General features: G+C 47.7%; 1 non-coding gene across 1 annotated transcript; it reads right to left on the minus strand.

The window, feature by feature from the left end:
• Positions 1-7,274: 7,274 nt before the first annotated feature.
• Positions 7,275-7,346, minus strand: TRNAG-UCC. Its single transcript has one exon. It is a non-coding gene; the product is annotated as a tRNA-Gly (tRNA).
• Between the last annotated feature and the right edge of the window lie 179 nt (positions 7,347-7,525).

Here is a 7,525-nt window from a genome sequence, read left to right on the forward strand (position 1 = left end):
ATCCCCCCTTAGTCTCCTCTTTTCTAAGCTGAAGAGTCCTAGCCTCTTTAATCTCTCCTCATATGGGACCCGTTCCAAACCTCTAATCATTTTAGTTGCCCTTTTCTGAACCTTTTCTAATGCCAGTATATCTTTTTTTAGATGAGGAGACCACATCTGTATGCAGTATTCGAGATGTGGGCGTACCATCGATTTATATAAGGGCAATAATATATTCTCAGTCTTATTCTCTATCCCCTTTTTAATGATCCCTAACATCCTGTTTGCTTTTTTGACCGCCTCTGCGCACTGCGTGGACGTCTTTAGAGAACTATCCACGATGACTCCAAGATCTTTTTCCTGACTCGTTGTAGCTAGATTAGCCCCCATCATATTGTATATATAGTTGGGGTTATTTTTTCCAATGTGCATTACTTTACATTTATCCACATTAAATTTCATTTGCCATTTTGTTGCCCAATCACTTAGTTTTGTGAGATCTTTTTGAAGTTCATCACAGTCTGCTTTGGACTTAACTATCTTGAGCAGTTTAGTATCATCTGCAAACTTTGCCACCTCATTGTTTACCCCTTTCTCCAGATCATTTATAAATAAGTTTAATAGGATAGGTCCGAGGACTGACCCTTCGGGAACACCACTAGTTACCCCTCTCCATTCTGAGAATTTACCATTAATTCCTACCCTTTGTTCCCGGTCTTTTAACCAGTTCTCAATCCATGAAAGGACCTTCCCTTTTATCCCTTGACAACTTAATTTATGTAAGAGCCTTTGGTGAGGGACCTTGTCAAAGGCTTTCTAGAAATCTATGTATACTATGTCCACTGGATCCCCCTTGTCCACATGTTTGTTGACTCCTTCAAAGAACTCTAATAGATTAGTAAGACACGATTTCCCTTTACAGAAACCATGTTGACTATTGCTCAACAGTTTATGTTTTTCTATGTGTCTGACAATTTTATTCTTAACTATTGTTTCGACTAATTTGCCCGGTACCGACGTTAGACTTACCAGTCTGTAATTGCCGGGATCACCTCTAGAGCAGACGTCTGCCGGTCGGTCGCGAATCAGTTTGGAGTCGGGAAGTGAACTGTTGGGGCTGCATTAATGCAAGTGTGCGGGGCTGTTAATCGCGTCCTGCTAGGAAGGGTAGACCCAGTTCCATAAACAAATGTACCGCCGTATCAGTGACTTGGTGAGACGCCTGGAGAGATCGGGCTCCGAGGAGACAATCCTCCAGGTATGGGTAAATCATTATCCCTTGAGAGTGTAAATGAGCAGCTACCCCTGAGAGAACCTTGGAAAATACTCTTGGGGCCGCTGATAGCCCAAAGGTGAGCACTCTGTATTGGAAGTGGTTGTGTCCCAGAGTGAATCTGAGAAATTGTCCGTGAGCGGGTAGGATTGAGATGTGAAAATTGGCATCCCAGAGGTCGAAGACTGAAAACCAATCTCCCTGTTCCAATGCTGGAATGATCAGCGATAAGATGACCATCTTGAACTTTTGAGCCTTGACAAACTTGTTGAGCGCTCTGAGATCTAGTATGGGTCTCCAACTTGTTTGTATCGGGGTATAAAGATTTATCTCAGAGGGATTGTCTCTGTCTGGCCTAGGGAGGAATGGAATGTCCCGCCTTTCACTGAGCTGGTCCATTGTACGGGAATACGTGTACTAGTGGTCTGATAGAATCTGCGGGATACTAGTACCGTGCTTTGTTGACACTAAACCTGGCTGGGTGCCTTTGTTCCTTAACAGATCTTGTGGTCATTGGGCGGTTAGCTTGAGGTTTGCCATGCCAGCTGTCTGCACATGGCTGGGGTGGCACAGAGGGAAAACACACACACCCAGAACCCCCCTATTCCCAGTGCCCCTCAGTCCCAACCCACAGCCCCCTTCTCTGCACTTTGCCCCTCAATCACGACCCACAGCCTCTCCTCTACACAGTGCTCTTCAATCCCATTCCACAGCCCCCACCTTCCCCCCAGCAGCAGGTGATTCTGACTCCTTCGGGGAGTTTTTCTTGCTAGGTTTTTGTGTGTGAATCGGCTCTGCTCATCTCTCCCTCTGCCTTCTCTTTTCTCTTCATAACTGGAGCTGGGAGCATTTCATTTCTTAATTCCACAGGGATGAGATGTATGTGTATAATATAGATATTTTCAATATATTTTTTCCCTTTGTGCTTAGAAATTGAAAACTGATTTTTTTTGCCAACCAAAACCTGAAATAATTCAGAAACCAGAAGAGAAGAACAACAATACATTCAAATCAAAGTGTCAGAACAGAGCAGGACTGGTTTTTCAGCAGAGAATTTTCAATTTGGGCGATTTTGTTTTCCTAGGCAAACAAACCTCTCCAAGGGAAGCACAGAGAAAAATGTTTCACTTGCCTGCTTCAGAATAGCTTGGCTTAGACACTCTGGCTGTATTTCACTGTCATGGGCTCGGTGTGGATGGGGCATTTTAATAATTTGGGGGGAAGTCCCAGGATGTTTGGAGGAGGTTCTGAGTATGTTACCTTTGGAGATAAAAACTAGACTCCTGAACTTTTTTAGAAATCTCATATTTCAATTGGTTTTATTTCAAGCAGGGATCCCAGAGGTAAGACTGACACCTTGGGAAGGTTTTTGGTTGCAGGAAGCAACATGGGTTGGTCTGTCACTGCACCAAAGGGGGGAGATGGGTGTTTGGAAGGGAGGGGAAGAAGATTAAACACAGCCAATGAGAATGGGATTCGAACCTACGCGTGCAGAGCACAATGGATTAGCAGTCCATTACCTTAACCACCTTGCCACCTCATCTCAGCTACTCCAGAGCAACCAGAAAGCCCAGCAGAGGTAGGGCCAATGAGGCATTTTAAACTATGTTAGTGTAAGCAGAGTCTGAGTGAGCTCCCCCCTCACATCTAGTGATGAGCTGGGGGAAAGACTTCAGGAAGAGACCGTGTTTCCACAGACCCGCCTACTCCACCTACTTATGCAGCATGATGGGGTGGCTTTGCCAAAAGGGCCAGTTTTGGCTGGTGCTGGGTTACAAATCACATGAGTGCAATGAGATGTTGTTATCCTTATTGCATGAGTAAAGGGCAGCAGAGCTTACTTACCCTGCCCTGATTGAGAGGTTAGGGGGGTGAGGTTATATCTTTTATTGGCCTGCATACAACTGATTGAAGGGTGTGTGTCAGGGTTCCTTTCCCACTCTGAACTCTGGGGTACAGATGTGGGGACCCGCATGAAAGCCCCCTAAGCTTATTTCTACCCGCTTAGGTTAAAACCTTGTATGCTGCCACCACCAAGTGATTTAACAAGAAACAGGGAAAGGACCACTTGGAGTTCCTCTTCCCCTAAAATATTCCCCCAAGCCCTTACACCCCCTTTCCTGGGGAGGCTTGAGAATAATACCCTCACCAATTGGTTACAAAGTGATCAAAGACCCAACCCCCTGGGTCTTTGGACAATGGAAAAATCAGTCAGGTTCTTAAAAGAAGGATTTTATTAAAAAGAAAAGGTAAAAAATCATCTCTGTGAAATCAGGATGGAAAATAACTTTACAGGGTAATCAGATTCAAAGAGCCCAGAGGAACCCCCTCTAGCCTTAGGCCTGGTCTACACTAACCCCCCAATTCGAACTAAGGTACGCAACTTCAGCTACGTGAATAACGTAGCTGAAGTCGACATACCTTAGTTCGAACTTACCGCGGTTCAGACGCTGTCCACACACGGCAGGCAGGCTCCCCGTCGACTCCGCGGTACTCCTCTCGCCGAGCTGGAGTACCGCAGTCGACGGCGAGCACTTCCGGGATCAATTTATCGCGTCCAGACCAGACGCGATAAATCGAACCCGGAAGTTCGATTTCCAGCCGTCGAACTACCGGGTAAGAATAGACAAGCCCTTAGTTTCAAAGTTACAACAAAACAGGGATAAACCTCCCTCTAGCAAAGGGAACATTCACAAGTTGAGAAAACAAAGAGAAACCTAACACGCCTTGCCTGGCTGTTTCTTACAAGTTTGAAATATGAGATACTTGTTCAGAAAGATTTGGAAAATATGGATTGATGTCCGGTCTCTCTTAGGGTATGTCTACACTACGGGATTAATCCAAATTTACAGAATTCGAATTTTGGAAACAGATTGTATAAAGTTGAATGTATGCGGCCACACTAAGCACATTAATTCGGTGGTGTGCGTCCATGTACCGGGGCTAGCGTCGATTTCCGGAGCGTTGCACTGTGGGTAGTTATCCAGTAGCTATCCCATAGTTCCTGCAGTCTCCCCCGCCCATTGGAATTCTGGGTTGAGATCCCAGTGCCTGATGGGGAAAAAACATTGTTGCAGGTTGTTCTGGGTACAGCCTCACCCCTCCCTCCATGAAAGCAACGGCAGACAACCGTTTCGCACCTTTTTTCCTGGGTGAACACAGCAGACTCCATACCACGGCAAGCATGGAGCCCGCTCAGCTCAAGACAGCAGTCATGAACATTGTAAACACCTCGCGCATTATCGTGCAGTTTATGCTGAACCAGGACCAGAAAAACGAGGCAAGGAGGAGGCGGCGATGGCAATGCGGTGACAAGAGTGATGAGGACATGGACATGGACGCAGAATTCTCTCAAACCGCGGGTCCTGGCGCTTTGGAGATCATGTTGTTGATGGGGCAGGTTCTATCCGTGGAACACCGATTCTGGGCCCGGGAAACAAGCACAGACTGGTGGGACCGCATAGTGTTGCAGGTGTAGGACGATTCCCAGTGGCTGCGAAACTTTCGCATGCGTAAGGGCACTTTCATGGAACTTTGTGACTTGCTTTCCCCTGCCCTGAAGCGCCAGAATACCAGGATGAGAGCAGCCCTCACAGTTGAGAAGCGAGTGGCAATAGCCCTGTGGAAGCTTGCAACGCCAGACAGCTACCGGTCAGTCGGGAATCAATTTGGAGTGGGCAAATCTACTGTGGGGGCTGCTGTCATGCAAGTAGCCAAAGCAATCATTGAGCTGCTGCTACGAAAGGTAGTGACTCTGGGAAATGTGCAGGCCATAGTGGATGGCTTTGCTGCAATGGGATTCCCTAACTGTGGTGGGGCGATAGATGGAACCCATATCCCTATCTTGGCACCGGAGCACCAGGGTACCCAGTACATAAACTGCAAGGGTTACTCTTCAATGGTGCTGCAAGCACTGGTGGATCACAGGGGACGTTTCACCAACATCAACGTGGGCTGGCCGGGAAGAGTTCATGATGCTCGCGTCTTCAGGAACACTACTCTGTTTAAATGGCTGCAGCAAGGGACTTACTTTCTGGACCAGAAAATGACCGTTGGGGATGTTGAAATGCCAATAGTTATTCTTGGGGACCCAGCCTACCCCTTAATGCCATGGCTCATGAAGCCATACACAGGCAGCCTGGACAGGAGTCAGGAGCTGTTCAACTACAGGCTGAGCAAGTGCAGAATGGTGGTGGAATGTGCATTTGGCCGTTTAAAAGGTCGCTGGTGCACTTTACTGACTCGCTCAGGCCTCAGCTAAACCAATATCCCCATTGTTATTGCTGCTTGCTGTGTGCTCCACAATCTCTGTGAGAGTAAGGGGGAGACCTTTATGGCGGGGTGGGAGGCTGAGGCAAATCGCCTGGCTGCTGATTATGTGCAGCCAGACACAAGGGTGATTAGAAGAGCACACCAGGAAGCGCGGCGCATCAGAGGCCAGGTCTACACTAACACCCCAATTCGATCTAAGGTACGCAACTTCAGCTACGTGAATAACGTAGCTGAAGTCGACATACCTTAGTTCGAATTTACCGCGGTTCAGACGCGGTCCACACACGGCAGGCAGGTTCCCCCGTCGACTCCGCGGTACTCCTCTCGCTGAGGTGGAGTACCGCAGTCGACGGCGAGCACTTCCTGGTTCGAATTATCGCGTCCACACCAGACGCGATAAATCGAACCCGGAAGTTCGATTGCCAGCCGTCGAACTACCGCGGTAGTGTAGACAAGCCCAGAGAAGCTTTGAAAACCAGTTTCATGACTGGCCAGGCTACCGTGTAAAAGTTCTGTTTGTTTCTCCTTGATGAAAACCCGCCCCCTTTATTGACTCATTCTCTGTAGACAACCCACCCTCCCCCTTCGATCACAGCTTGCTTTCAAAGGAAATAAAGTCACTATCATTTAAAATTCATGTATTCTTTATTAATTGATTATAAAAAGAGGGAGAGAACTGAGAAGGTAGCCCGGGTGGGGTTTCGGAGGAGCATCAGAGGGAAGGAAAAGGCCACTAATAAAAGGTTAAAATAATGACAGCCTTTTGCTTGGGCTGTCCACTGGGGTGGAATGGGAGGGTGCACGGAGACTCCCCCCCCCCCGCATTGTTACACGTCTGGGTGAGGAGGCTATGGAACATGGTGAGGGGGGAGGGTGGTTATACAGGGGCTGCAGTGGCAGTCTGTGATCCTGCTGCCATTCCTGAAGCTCCACCAGACGCCGGAGCATGTCTGTTTGCTCACGCAGCAGCCCCAGCGTTGCATCCTGCCTCCTCTGATCTTCCTGCCGCCACCTCTCATCTCGAGCGTCTCTCCTCTCCTCACATCGGTCCCTTCTGTCCTCACGTTGGTCCCTCATGTCCTCACGTTTGTCCCTCCTGTCCTCATGTTCACTGGCATCTTTCCTATACTTTGAAATCGTGTCCTTCCACTCATTTAGATGAGCTCTTTCATTGCGGGTGGATGCCATGATTTCCGCGAACATCTCGTCTCACGTTCTCTTTTTCCAACGCCTTATCTGAGATAGCCTTCGGGACGGAGGAGGGAGGCTTGAAAAATTTGCAGCTGCTGGAGGGAGGGAAAAAGGAGAGAATTTTTTAAAAAGATACATTTTACAGAACAATGCTTATACTCTTTCACGGTGACCAACACTATTCACATTACATAGCACATGTGATTTCTGTGCAAGGTCGCATTTTGCCTGTTAATATTGAGTGCCTGTGGCTTTGCTGCTACAGATCACAGACGCATGTCCGGGCAACAGAATTCGGCTTGCATGGGGCCATGGAGAGTTACCCCTGCTCTCCATGTGTCAGTATATAATGCCTGCATCTGTAACTTTCACTCTATGCATCCGAAGAAGTGAGGTTTTTACTCACGAAAGCTTATGCCCAAATAAATCTGTTAGTCTTTAAGGTGCCACCAGACTCCTTGTTGTTTTTGTAGATACAGACTAACACGGCTACCCCTGATACTTGACAATGTGACTGACATTAAACCCATTTTGGACAAGGTAAAAAAAAAACACACCTTGCATTGGCCGGGAATCGAACCCGGGTCAACTGCTTGGAAGGCAGCTATGCTCACCACTATACCACCAATGCAGCTGGCAAAAAATTTTTCTCCTGGGTCTCACATGTACTAGGAAAATGGTTGGATGCTGCATGGACATACCACTGGCCACCTGTCGGGCCTTAGGCCTCTTGATAAATGAGCAGAAATCAACATTACTTCCAGGTGGAACTGGAAGCATTTCAGACAATGCAACCATGGTGTCCCTGGT

This window comes from Terrapene carolina, unplaced genomic scaffold, assembly GCF_002925995.2.
Source record: "Terrapene carolina triunguis isolate 2854851 unplaced genomic scaffold, T_m_triunguis-2.0 Scaffold32661, whole genome shotgun sequence".
Lineage (NCBI taxonomy): Eukaryota > Metazoa > Chordata > Testudines > Emydidae > Terrapene > Terrapene triunguis.